This window comes from Tachypleus tridentatus, chromosome 8 (assembly GCF_004210375.1).
Source record: "Tachypleus tridentatus isolate NWPU-2018 chromosome 8, ASM421037v1, whole genome shotgun sequence".
In the NCBI taxonomy this organism is placed as follows: domain Eukaryota; kingdom Metazoa; phylum Arthropoda; class Merostomata; order Xiphosura; family Limulidae; genus Tachypleus; species Tachypleus tridentatus.
In genome coordinates this window covers 70844873-70860029 of record NC_134832.1, presented here as the reverse complement: position 1 = coordinate 70860029, position 15157 = coordinate 70844873, and the positions used below count along the sequence as shown (strand labels likewise).

Sequence of the window (15157 nt, the reverse complement as noted above, 5' to 3'; positions counted from 1 at the left end):
AAGTTCATCTCTTTTATTTTCTATACTTCTAATATTACAATAGTAATAATTGAGTCTTCCCTTATAACTACTTTACTCATTTCTTATACTAAACTTTTCTCTGATTCTTAATCTTTTTTTATTTAGTTTTTCCTAACCTAACCACTGTTCAGTCTTACTTTAACACTTGTCTTACATCTGAGTTAATAGATGTAGCAAACAGGCCAGCCCCTAACCTATTTAAATGTAAACCTTGCATCCCAAAAACTCCCTTCCATTGAACTGATACCATAAGTCCAACCAGCCTATCTGCTCATTCTTATACAGTAACCAAATTTTAGCATTTAGCACTAGTGACCTACGTATAACTTCATTTGCACAGTTAATTCTTGGCACTATCCCCAACACAATTATGGCCCTTTTCTTTAAATACTTTTATCAACCATTTGAACTTATTAATTAGCTCCTCTGATTTATCTTTCCCTTCATTATTATCCCCTACATTCATCATCAAAATGTATCTCTGCTAGTCCCCTTTATTTTATCTCCTGCTTTGTCAGTTATATCCTCCATCTTGGAATCATAATCTGATTCTTTTCTCTCTATTTATCTCACAGACTATTCTGTCTATGTGCCTTATCAAGCAATCACCTATAACTGTAATCTCCTTATCATCCACACCTTTTTCTGACCTTTTTCCTTTCCTCCTGTAGTTTCTCATTTACAGAAACCAAGGGCTGAAATTTGTTTCTTGACAGAATAGACTCATTATAACTAAATTCACTACTTTATACTCTTATTAGAGCTCTCTGTCTAACTTCCTGGAAGTTATTGGTAACTTAAGCTCCTCCTGAAATCCTTCTGCCATTTCTCACAACTATGCTTCTCTTTATCTATTACAAATGACTTTTGTCACCATGAAAATTATACCTGATTTAGCTTTCTGTTATATTATTTTTACCATGAAAGAAGAGAAAGCAAATGTTAAGTTTATTATGATTCACAATAGAAGGTCATCTAAGGCTATGGAAGCAAGTTTAAGGTTATTTGGGCAGACTAAAATATAAAAATATTTTGGAAATTACTAACTGACTTTACTAAGGACTGTTTAAACTAAGTTTAGAAAGAAGTTGAGAATTCTTGTGTAATTATGGATTTAGCACAACTTAAGTACAGCAGGAAGCCATTTGGTCCTTCAAGGCTGTCCTTGCTCATGCATCTTTGAGAAAGTAAAAAAAAAAATTAAACTTATCCTTTATTTGGCTGAATCTTATTGATTATACTCTTAAGCTCTTGTGAAGTGCCAGTGTTCATTTTGGCCAGTGGTAACTTGTTATTTTAGGCAATTTTCTTGTTAGAAAAATAGATTTGTCTTAACTGGAACCTAGTCTGTCTTTTACAAATCAAATCTTTAACTGTATGGCCTCTCATTCTATTATATTTAGAATACACAAGGGACTTTATCTTGTTGATCCCCTGGTAATTTTGTGAATCTATTATTCTTCTTTTCTGAAGAAAAGATAGGCTAAGAAATCTTAACCTATACCTGGAATCATCCTGATAGCCCTCCTATGAACCCTTTCCAATAAGTTAATATCTTTTGCTAGATAAGAATGTGAAAACTGTACATGTTATTTTAAGTGAGGGTTAACTAGTGATTTTTATATAAATTGCCTTTTTTGACTTGTGATTAGTATGCTTACTAATATTTTAAAATTCTATCAGCTTTATACTAAGAACAGTGGAGTTGAGTGACTTACTTATGCAAAAATTATTTTCTTCAGCCACATTGTTGAAAGGCTTTTGATCTATGTTAAATATGTGATCCAAGTTATAGTAAAGTGGATGTATTATCTTACATTAGTGAAATTAATAGAACATGTCAAGTATTTGTCCAACTTACCAACTGATGCAAGTCATCATGTAGTACATCAGCATCTTTAATGCAGTTAAAAATATCAAATAATAGAAAGTCACTAACAAGCATTACCAAATTTACTAGTTATGTCTCTAACAATATCATTAATGTAAATAACAAAAGAAAGCAAAACAAAAACACAGTCATTGCCTGTGAAGCACTCTGCTTGTAACTAGAGTCCAGTGTGACTGGACTTTATTAATAACAACATTTTGCATTTTCTATTAAAACCAATCCACAACCTAGTCAACTGTGCTTTCCCCAAACCCAACCAATGTGACTTTTATAGCTAATATTTAGTGTGGTCCTTTAATTTTTAAAAAGCCTTTTCATATTTGATAAATTTGTCATATACAAAGTATGTCCATGTTAAAAGTAACATCCTGAAAGGTCAAGTTAATATATTCATAACATAAATATTTTCCTTCAGTGAATTCATGTTGCCTTTCTTTTATATACTTCACATAGTGATTTTTCAGTTTATTTATCATACTCTTTTGAATGTTTTCAGCTATGGAAGTAACATTAAATTGTCTGTAACTTCTAGAACAACTATTACACTGCACAACAAAGTTTTTGCTTCTTGAACACTGTTAGATGTTCCTTATAGATTTTTGGCTGCTGATCGTGAAAATCACATCCAAATTTGCTCATCACATACAGTTTCATCAAAATCTTCAGTTTTGTCAAACAATTTTTGTTTCTGTAAGAGACCTATGAACAATGTTTTGTGCAGTTTGGGCATGTCCAGGCATGAAATCAGGCCAGGTTGGAAGTTGTTCTGTGGAAGTATGCAGCACAGGCATGCCTGGGCAGGCTGGAGCCAGCTTGACACTGTTTCAGCAGGCTATAAATGTGGCTTGCATAAACAGATGTTGCTCATTGGATTAATATAGACCATATAATGTGTACTTATTGTTTCAGAATATAGCATTGCCTCAGTAGCACTGTAACAAGTGAGTTAGATATTATAGATGTTTTACAGGACGATTGGTGTTGGTCAACATGTCTCGTCAATGTCGTAACAGTCGCGATACATTCTGCTATATTTGTGGCTAGTATACGCTTGTTCACGAGAAACGCTCAATGACTGCCCTTGTGAAGAAAGCATATCATCTGTAGTTCGGTTATAAAATTGGTGATCAAGACCAGGAATGGGCGCCTCACATTTGTTGTGCGACATCTGCTGTCTGTCTGAGAGCTTGGCTCAGAGGCACTCAAAAGACAATGCCATTTGCTGTCCAGATGATATGGCAAGAACAGAAAGACCATGTGATGGACTGTTACTTCTGTTTGACTAATGTGTCTGGTTTCTCTGCCAAAAACAAGAAGTCAACTGAATACCTAATCTGCCTTCAGCAATGAGACCCGTGCCACATGACAGTCTTCCAATTCTGAAATCACCAGAGGAATGGACCTTAGATGAACCAGATGAAGAAACTGCAGTGCAGGGAACTGGCAGTGATACTGATCCAGATTTTGATCCGTGCTCCTCAGGCGATCCCCATCTCATAACACAGTCAGAATTAAACGAGCTGGCCAGAGATTTGGGTCTGTCAAAAGCAAAAGCTGGGTTCAAGACTGCAGGAATGGTGTTTGCTGTCACCAAGTATGAAACTTTCTATTTTTCAAAGCTGTCAAGATGATATGACCAAATTCTTTGCACAAATTGGCAGTGTTTGTTTCTGTGTTGACATGGAAGGATTGTTCTCTACTTTGGGTTGTGACCATGACCTGCAAGAGTGGCATCTCTTTATTGATTCATCAGTGTTAAGCCTCAAAGCTGTTCTATTATACAATGACAACATTCACCCTTCAATACCTGTTGGCTATGCAGCACACATGAAAGAAACCTACGAGAACATGGAAGCACATCCAGTACAGCAAGTACAACTGGAATATCTGTGGAGATCTGAAAGTTGTTGCTCTGTTACTGGGACTGCAGCTCGGCTATACAAAGTACTGTTGTTTCATCTCTGAATGGGGCAGTCGTGCCAAAAAGTCACATTCTTCTAGACAGAGCTGGCCACTTACTAAAAAGTTAGTTCCAGGACAGAAAATTGTGGCGCATGAACTGTTTGTCGACCCAGAAAAGATTTTTTTGCCACCTATTCACATAAAATTGGGACTTATGTAGAATTTTGTGAAAGCAATGAACAAAGGCAAAGGTTTTCGTTATTTAAGACAGATGTTCCCAAGAATAACTGAGGCCAAGATCAAAAAGGGCATTTTAGTTGGCCCTCAGATGAGACATGTCATGAGTGACAAATGGTTTGAAGATCTGTTAGTTGGATTGGAAAAGATTGCCTGGAAAGACTTCAGTGACGTGTTAACAATTTTCTTGGCAATTACAGAGCCATACATTACATTCAACTGGTAGACAAATCTCTCAAAGAATAAAACAATGAAGTGCAACATGTCACTCAAGATTCATGTCCTCCACTCACACTTGGACTTCTTCCCCGCAAATCTTGGTACTGTCAGTGACAAACACAGTGAAAGGTTTCACCAAGATATTGCTACAATGGAAAAACGATATCAGGGCAACTGGAATCTGTCAATGCTTGCTGACTACTGTTGAACACTGCAACGTGATCCATCAGACATTGAATACAAAAACTTTTAGCATTTAATAGGGAAAATGTGGACACTATGAAATTAACCTAAATACTAGCTGGTCAAAAGTTTAAGGCCATGCTGAAATGAAGCATTAATCGGTAAACACATAACAAAATTTAGTTATTTGTGTTCAAGCATTAATGTTGTCAACATTTCCCACTGACATCTCCTGCGTTACATTGGGTAAAAACATGGAAAAGGCTAAAAAGTTCACATGCGACCTGATGAGGTTATTAACAGATGTGATATAGGGCAAACAGATTAGTTTCAGTAACAATAAAAGCAATCTTGTTCTTAAGGCCGATTTTATCTCTAGGTAAATTGATTAGGTAATTCCTTGCACCTTATAATAAAACTTTTCGAAGGTCAGAGAGGATGTTTTTTCACACATTACATGTAAGACTGCTTGAGAAAGTTCCATATTAGACAATGTTTTTAGTAACTAAAGAAGATATGGAAAAAAATATAGCTCTACAACTACATAATAGCAATAGCATATTGCAGTGTTTTTGATGTTTTACTGACAACAATTTCAAAGTTAATAAGAGGTTGTAGAAAAACAACTTCATTGTGCTGTTGGTTATTATAAGTGAAGAAATTGATGGTAAATCTAAATGTAGATAAACCAATGAAGCTGTGGATTTTTAATAGTTTGATTAAGCTAGTTGACAAATAAAGTTACTTTTTAAACCTGATGCACATTTCAGAGTAAATTAACTGTGAAAATGTTTTATAAGATGTAAAGCTGATAGGGCCAAGGTATTTTGTTTCAAAATGTTTGTGGCATAAGAGACTTTCCTAATGACTGAAGCACTGCCATTGTAATCTTTGTTAAAGAAAAAAAAATGACCTTTTCATCTTACTTTTGTTGCTAAAATAATATTAGTATCTGCTTTTATAGATATGCAGTTAATAGCACTCAAATTACTGCAAACTTTGCATTAAATTAATATTAGATTGTGATCAAAATAAGCTACCTACACAAATCAGGACCAATCTTATATACCTAGTAATGAGCATAGTTAATTAAATATAATGCTCAAATTATGTAATTTAAAATCATAAAACTATATTACTTATAGTGATCAGAAACCATTGTTTCATCTGTGTTTTACCGTCACTGTTTTGATATTTACAGCTGCAAAGCCAGTGATATGTCACAAGTTCCAGCTAACTCATGAGGCTTGGGTTATCCAAAAACTATATACTGAACTAACAGTTCAAATGAATTACAATAATAAAATAATGAACATTAAATTACATTCTAACCAACAAAGTGTCACAAACCTGAGGGGAAAGTTTGACTTGTTTGATGATCACCATCAGTATCCATGTACTTCTGTGTAAGAAAAACCTCATCAAAAGTTTGTGGCATTAAGAAAAATGTATTGATTGGCTTAGGAATTATTGCTATTTGAACAAATCTGGTATATGTATATAGAACTGATTGGATAGTAAAAACATAATAAAAATCACTTTATAAAAAATGTTCTACATCTTCTACACCAGAGATGTAAAAAATATTAGACAATATGTATGTCCAAATAAGTTGTATATTTGACACATTCTAAAAAATACTCATACTTTATACTACGTTGGACTATTGTAAGTAGTTTTTATTATACACTTAATATGTTATAATAACAACTCAACTTCTTATCAGTTTAAATAAACACCAATGTGGAATATCTGAAATAAATATCCAGGTAAAACATGTCTCTGATGAACATAGTTTTTTGTTTTTTTTTAATGGTATAACATACTAGTTTTCTTCATAAAATATTTTACTCGTGCTACACACACACACACATCGTAAATTTATAAAATAATATTGAATATTATACTGATGTCTGATATGTCTTTTATTCAAACACTGCTGTGAAAGTAATCTGTACACACATATACATACTGAGGTTGGAATACATTATATTAAAATGATTTTGGACCTGGTTATGCTGCGAGATTCCATGTCACAATGTTTCGTCATGTTTTGTTTAATAACTGTACATCATGACAATAATTGAGCAACATAGTTTCCATTGCCAGAAGTTCTGTTGCAAGGTTTTCATATCCAAAACATGCCATACCTTCCTGCATGCTTTTCATAATCCAGAGGATAACAATTTCCTAGCATATATTTTGACAAGTTGGATGTTGCATCTTTCTTTTTGACCAGTATGAGTTCTTTCTTTCTAGATGCCCCTACTGCCTAAAGTTGATCCATATTCTTTTGTTTTCTAACATCTTTAAAAGTAATGGATGTGTCCATCTTGGAACTTTGAAGTTCCTGATCTGAATATCTTTATAATCTGAGTGTATGAATATTTTGTGTCAGAAAGTGATGTCATATACTCTTCCCTAGAGCAATTAATTTTCAATGTCACAACACTACCTATGAAATGGGAAACAGTGTCAAAATGTAGTTCTGATAAATGCAATTACTCCATGACTATACTGGCATATGTTGCTGATTTGCAAATTTTAAATAATTTTAATAGAAGATACTAAGTTCTCTATATAATAGGAATTGAGTTTCTTACAGATCTTTACAGTCCTTTTTAATGTACTTTGTAATTTGCATTCTTATTGGAATATAGTTGTGAAATAAAATATTCAGGTACATTTATCAATTTATGTAACTCTAATCTTTGTATTTTCATTATGGTACTGTCTTAATTTCAGTTTTTGAATATGCTGTCATGGTTTATTGAAAATTATCTAACTCAGACTTGAAATTGTGAAAGAGGTAAATAAAACAAAAATTTCATTTCAGAAGAAAGGTTTTTTTTTAGATTAAAACAAACCTTCATTAAGGACTTTTGTGAATGTCGAATGCTTGTACATTTTTTGATGTTTCATTCTGTTATTGACATTGTATTTTTTTTTTTTCATATTGTAGCCTGCATTTTCAGTGTCCAGTTGAACTTAGATGAGCATTGGAACAGGTGACAAATCTTCTTGGAGTAATAATTTTTTCCTTTGTGAATCTTCTCACCAGAAATTTCTTGATGTTGATATTTTGTCTCCAAAACTAAATTTAAAGTGAAAAAAAAACAAACATTTTCATTCAGCCACATCTACCAAAATACATACACTTAATTTCATCATAAAGTAATGCTCGATTTTGTTTATTTTGATTCTCCCAAGTTAGTCAAATATTTCAGCAGGAAAATAGTTGTATCATGCCAAATTTTATGACTTTTCTATAAATTTATGAAAATCATATTAAAGTCTTAAATTTAAATTATTTTTTCTACTATTCAGTTTATTCTCCATATTATGACTATTTCACAAATCTAGTAGTATGTTATATGTGCTTATGACATCATATGACCCACAAATTATGGTTTAAATGCTTGGCTTAGGGCTACTCTTTTCTCATCAATGGATCTTCCTTATTTTAAGTGGAAGTTTCCAAGAGCTCAGGCTTCAAATATGTGGGAAGCTTGCTGGGCTCATTACCAAACTGATAACTTCCACCACTTTTTGCATGTGGCCATCACTGCTTTATGGAAAGGATGTCACTGCTCAGAATTTACAAACTGATGAAATATTGTATATTCAATAATATTGCCATGCATATAAATGGTGATCTTGCTTTTGGAAAGTGAGTGAATTTCAACAAAATAAACAATGCTTTTACAGCTAAAATGTTTTGAGAAATATAAACTAACAATGCTTCTCATCTTTTATGTAGTATAAAAACTATATATATACACACTGCTGACCAAAATCTTAAGGCAAGTCTCATTAAGACTTTGAGAAGTTTTTCACAATCAAACCACTGAAAGAAATAATTTTGACTCACAGTTTAAAAAAAAAAAATCCTTCTGGTCACATCCAGCCAACAGGGAATCACACTTAGTTTTATTACTGCTGTCAAAAATGAAGTAATTTAAGCCATTAGCTCTGACTCAAAAGTATGAACAATCTCTCCTGTAGTGAACATAATGCTCTAATTTTACTGAAACATGAAAATGAAAGTATTATTAAACCAGCTGATAAGGGAGGCACCATTGTCATTCAAGATAAATCTGAATACATCAATGAAGCTTACCAAAAACTTAATGAATCAAACCATTCATAAAATAAAAATAAAAAGGTAGATTTAGGCCACACACTGTAATTTGTTAAAAGATATGATATGTATTTTACAGAAAGATTGTGAAATGTTAGTTCCTTTTACCTAGTCTTCTGCTGGTACAGCGGTAAGCCTACGGATTTACAACACTAAAATCAGGGGTTTGATTCATCCTTGGTGGACATAGCAGGTAGCCCGATGTGGCTTTGGTATAAGAAAACACACACTCCTTTTACCTAAACACCCAGTTCCATGTTGCTTTTACATGTTACCAAAAACATACATACCCCAAATTCATATTATTTCTAATTGCTTTGTACCTACTGAAAACTTATCACTTTATGGTGATCATCATACCAAAGATATCCCTCTATGTTTGACGTTGTACATTAAAGGCACAACTTATTTTTTGAACATAACATTAACAGTAACAGAAAACTTACTCCAAACACAGTTCTCTGTACTATGGATGTTTCTTCTCTCTGCACAAATATTCCTCATGATGAAGGCATGAAAGTCCTAGAATCTTCTCTGCTAAAACTAGAGAAACACAACATTCAAATCATTACAGATTTATCTTAATCAGTACTTACATTTAACAGTTTTGAATTTAATAACAGATTCTGTATTTGAAAAAAGGCACAACTATGGGTACCATGATGGCACCAAACTATGCTAACATTTTTATGGAAGACTTAGAAACAAAACTGTTGGAAAGCTGCACAGACAAACCAGTGTTTTGGAGATGCTATGTTGATGACATTTTTTTCATTTGGGTAGAAGACAGACTCATTATAAACATGCTAGCACCTTCCACAGTTCTGCTAAATTTACTGTATACTGCTTCATTCCACAAACAAGTTTCTTGGGCATAAACATAACATTAAAAGATAATGTTCTACATACCAATTTATATGGAAACCAATGGATAAACCAAATATTTATGTAATTAAAGCTATCTCCCTCCACACACCAAATGCAATATCACATTCAATCAAGCACTTAGATTAAATAAGATATACTTTGACAGTAAGAACAATGACTATCACAATTAATTTTTTGAAACAGACTGTAATTGAAAGAGTTTATAAGCTGAACACTATCATCCAACAACTTGACAAAGCTAATAATATAATACATGAATCTGCCTAAGAGCAATCACCTGAAACAAAATTCCCTTATGTTCCACTGGTTATTACCTATTACTTAAAACTGAAAACAAAACAAAACATTCTCCTGATATTAAAGAAACATCTTTATCTTCTTCATCTTAATGATTAATTAAAATCCATGTTTGCAGTAGTTCTTGCCATTTCTTTCAGAAAAAATAAAACTTTGAATTCACACTTAGTTCATGCAAAGGTAAACTTCAAATGGACACCAAATTGAGGTCATCCTTGCAATAGATGCCAAACCTGTAACTTCATGCAAGAAACAACCAAAAACAGTTTGAAAACACTGAACTCATAACCTGATGTTAAAAAAAAGTTATTTACTTAATTCAATGTCAAAAATGCAACTTTTGGTGTGTAGATCAAATCAAAACAAATGTATGGGAACATTTTAATAACCAGAAATCAACAGTTCAAACAAAAAACCTTTGTTCACAAAACACTTTGACATCCCTGGACACTTTCTTGAAGACATTAAACTGATGGGAATAGAGACAGATTTCTAACAGAAACAGGAAAATTGAAAAGTTTATTGGATAGCACTCTTAAATACTGTAACAATAAATGACATCAATCTTGATCCTAGGATTGTTAACTATTGCAAGTCTCTGAAAAGATTTTCAAAAATAAATTCATGACTAAGCGTACTTCACATTATTAGCATTATTTTTGCTCAAATTTTTCTATATTTGTGGTTTTATTGATATTTATTGCACCTAGAATAGGAAACTTAAATTTGAAAAAAAAATTGTTCTTCATTTTTTTCTTGGAATTGAGGGAAAAATGTTATTGTTGTTGATTATGCATGTTGATTTTTAATGTTAACATTTGATTTAGTTATCACATTTATTCTTATGTTCTCGGACATTTCTCTACCGTCACCCATTACTGGTATTTTTGTAATGAGGATATTTTGCTACCAGCTTGTTTCATTACCAGTTCCAACTATGTATATATGACGCCTTATGGCTTGTCAACTATTCAAGACTAGGCTACAGGCTTATGACCCAGCAAACAAACTCTACTTTCTTTGTGGAATTGTTCACAGCCTGAATCTTTTTTTTTTCAATTTGTATCTTTCATCATTTTAAATAAAATATTTTATAATACAAGAGCCTTTTATATTTTGAAGAAGTGTTTTTCTAATAAGCTAACATCTTCTTATACTTTACTGAATTCTTGTCTAATGAACTAATACTGAAGGAATATTTTTATTTTATGATTTTAACTCACATATGTAAAAATATGATGACATGAAATTATGAGATAGTGAAATGACATGACCTGATAGAGAAGTACCTTAGTAACAAAAAGAGTAGTAGTGAATTGTCTGGCCACCATATCACACCTGTATGTATGATGAATGCATGCAAAACTTAATATACTTTTTTAGGTCAAATTTTAAACAAAAACCTAATTTTTTTTTTGTTTTAGTCATGTTCAAGAATTAATTCAGCATAAGTGGTTTTAAACCAGTAGGTATTTGCTAGATATACTAGGTTTTGTCTGGAAGGTATGTATATTATAAGATTACTTGAACACTGATATTGTAAAAATGGCTGGTATGGGTTAAGAATTTTTTTTTTCTCAACTCATACCAGTTGTTTTTACATATATATTTTTCTCTACAAGCGAGTTTTTTTGTCATCACTGATATTGTCTCCAAAATAATAAAGTTACTATTCCTAGACATTATGCAACTATATGTATGTTAATTAAGACATTGAACAACATCAAAACCCTAATTTATGAACTATTAATATAATGGTATGTGTTTATTACCATGTGACTGTCAGTCAGTTGCATTTCCATTTTATTTGTCACAAATTGCTATTCTATTTAACCAAAATTAGAATATCTATGATACATTATTATATGTACATTTGTAAATTAGAGTTGTGTTGAGATATAAATTGTTTCTTTCTACTTATGAATGTGTAATTTACTCATTAGCCACACTTATTAAAATATACAATGTACTCACCCCACATAAGGTGTGAAATAGCAAGGATAAATACATTACGCTCTTTTGACAAGGTTATCACACTACTGCTACATTTTGGGAAAGATCTGAGCAGTAAAGTTTCTGATATGATCTGAATGATTGAATTTGTCTATTAATTCCAAATTAATGTATAAGTGGCAATCAAAATAATCACACTAAGGAGCATATAATTTACTTTGAGGTATCACTTGAAGAAAGCATGCTCCTAATTTTTGAAGTTATACATTTTTGATGTAAGTGTAGCAGTGTACCGATCACTTATTTTTAACAGTTTGTATTTAATATTAAAAGACCGGATGATTTCAACGTGATATATAACAAATATTGTTTTGGTTTGTTGTGAATTTTGCGCTAAGCTACAAGAGAGCTTCAAATTTAGCATTGTAAGACTAGAGGGAAGGCAGCTCATCACCATCACCTACTGCCAACTCTCAGGCTACTCTTTTACTAATGAATTGACCATAACTTATAACGCCCACATGGTTGAAAGGGCATGACGGAGATTCGAACCCACGACATTCGGATTACGAGGCGAGTGCCTTAAGCACCTAGCCATGTCGAGACCTATAACAACTATAACTTTGGTCATAAACACTTAACGAAGTTGTTACGTACTAATAAGTTTGATAAAAAGAAACAGTAAGTGGTTGTATAAAAGTACGTAGAGACTTTTATGAACTATTATTAACCAGACCCGAACATGTGTCACATACGGAAACTCCTCGAAAACTTATCTTAGGGCAGAAAAAGTAAGTTTTGAAATATTTTAGGTAAAATTTAAATAACAAAAAAATTTACTCCTAAAATTCTTATAACACATAAATACGTACAATATGTTGAGAGGACATTCAAACAACAAGCAAGTTGTTCATAAAGAACGTCAAACTTATTTCAAATTAGGTAACTTAAGAGAGACCTTACCTAAAATGTGCAGTTCCTAGAATCACCGTAATAGGAAGGTTGTAGTTAACTTTATCGTTGCATGCACTTTGATTGTAGTAACGTAGAAAAATAAATGAATATATTTTACATATTTCTTATTATTTCTGAAGCAGAGTATTAATTTTGTGTACATGAAACAATTCTAGCCTCGAACCGAGATTTATAGGAACCAACATTTTGACTTTTTCCCATTTATGAAGATGAAGCGACCTCTTCCTGGCAAAATAATGGATTTACTACGCTACTACTATTTATTAATACTCAACGTCTTGACACCTTACCAATGTGGATAAATAAAGGTACATTCGTATGTTATTTTTAGAATTAATACTCTCGTGGAAGTTATTTAACAACTCATGAGGTTTATATGATCTAACATAACAACTGTAGAATATAAAAGAGGATGATGCTTTATTTTGATACAGTATTAACGCAAAAGTCATAAACCAAGTGCTACTCATTTACTTTTTATCGTATATTAGTATATTTAAAAAAGTATGTTAAGATAAAGCTTTCGTAAAAGTAAGAACGGATTTAAGAACAAGATATTTTACTTTTGATGTGCTAACTGATATTCAAGTTATAATTACACGAAAACAATATTATTTTCATTATTATTAATGAAAATGATACCAGAAATATGGTTTACTTGTGTGAAAGAAAAGAAATAGAGGGCTATAAAGGGATTGACAAATGTTTTCAGCTTTTTCAAGAAAAGCGACTCAAGGTGCTATCAACGTATGTTCGTCCCTAATTTTGAAGTGATAAACTAGAGGAAAACAGCTAATCAGCAGTACCTATCAACAACTCTTGGACTATTTTTGTATTATCAAATAATGGGATTTGACCTTCACTTTTATAACGCATCGATTACTTTAAAATGCAAAGAGTGTTTTAGCTGTAAAGGGTCGCCAAACATAATTTTTCTGATCTGCAATCCGAGGATGCTGGCCTAGTATGGCCAGGTGGTTAAGGCACTCGACTTATAATCTGAGGGTCACTGGTTCGAATCCCTGTTACACCAAACATGCTCGCCCTTTCAGCTGTGTGGGCGTTATAAGTGACGGTCGATCCCACTATTCATTGGAGAAAGAGTAGCTCAAGAGTTGGCAGTGGATGATGATGGCTAGTTGCCTTCCCTCTAGTCTGACACTGCTAAATTAGGGACAGCTAATGCAAATAGCCCTCGAGTAGCTTTGCGCGAAATTCAAAACAAACAGATCAAACCGAGGATGCTGGATCACGTGTTAACAAAGTGATTCTTATTATGCAACTATAGGTCTTACACGTCAACATTTTGATTTTATGATTTCGTTTCTGTTGTTGAAGTTGAACAAGTAGTGAGAATAGTTTCTGGAAGAATTATCTGAATTAACCAACTGCCAGGTCTGTTTCTTAAAGGAATTCTAACAAGACATTTTAGTGAAAACTTGGTAGAATGGGGAGACTTATTAGATTCCTACAAAGAATTCAAGCAATGCGACTTTTATGTACGCGTGCATTGTTGTGTAAGACTTTCGTAACTATATCAACCATAATTAAATCAGAAATGTAATATATTCTTAAAAATAATATTTACGGCTTTTCTAGTTATTTTCGTGTCCTGATTATGTTAAATTATTCTGACTGTGCATTTCGAAACTGTCGGTGCGTTATGAAAGTAACAGATGAATTTATTAATGCAATTTCACTAAGAAAAGAACTGGCGGTTGGTGCTGTTTCCTGACTCCGTTTCTTTGGTCTATCTTCAACAATGGGAAAGGTTACCACATATAAACCTCGTGTAATTTTGCATTAATATCCAAAACAAAGAAACACAGTTGCAGACTGAATTTTCCGTTTCGTCAAATAATTATAATACTTTATTCTTTTCATCTAACGCGTTGACGCAAGTTAATGAGCATTAAACGGTTTGTCAGTAAGACTGCTATCTTGCTACAAAATATACTGAACTTACTGGAATGTATAACTTATTGTAGCATTTGTTATCCGACCATTCATTTACATTCCAACTAGCAGCAAGGATACCCAATTAAAATAAAACCAAGGTTTTTTTTAGATTTTTTAAAATTTATAATTATTCACGTTTGACATTACTTTTTAATTATGGCCATTTCAGTATATATTTATATATATACTGATATATGTGTGTATATATCAGTTTCATTCTTATCCTGAAACCTAAAATAAGATATCCATAATAATTTTATATTTAACTTGAATTTAATCGACATTTCTTGTATCTTGTGATGTGTTAATTAACAACAAAATAATTTATCCAGACAAACAGCAATTTAAAAGCCAGTATTTTGTTTCCTTGTTGCAGCAGCCTTTTAGTTTCTAACACCAATGATGAGTCACACTGTGATAATGTTCAGTCATTATGATATAAACTAACCAACTTGTTTCTGTCGTGGGTTAGTGGGAGATTACCAGAGTAA

At 32.5% G+C, this 15157-nt stretch overlaps 1 long non-coding RNA gene across 1 annotated transcript; it reads right to left on the bottom strand.

Annotated features, from left to right (window-relative positions):
* Positions 1-6360: 6360 nt before the first annotated feature.
* Positions 6361-12915, bottom strand: LOC143222624 (uncharacterized). The gene is made up of 3 exons (XR_013012392.1): positions 12696-12915; positions 9041-9137; positions 6361-7547 (listed from the first exon to the last, which is right to left on the bottom strand). It is a non-coding gene; the product is annotated as an uncharacterized LOC143222624 (long non-coding RNA).
* Between the last annotated feature and the right edge of the window lie 2242 nt (positions 12916-15157).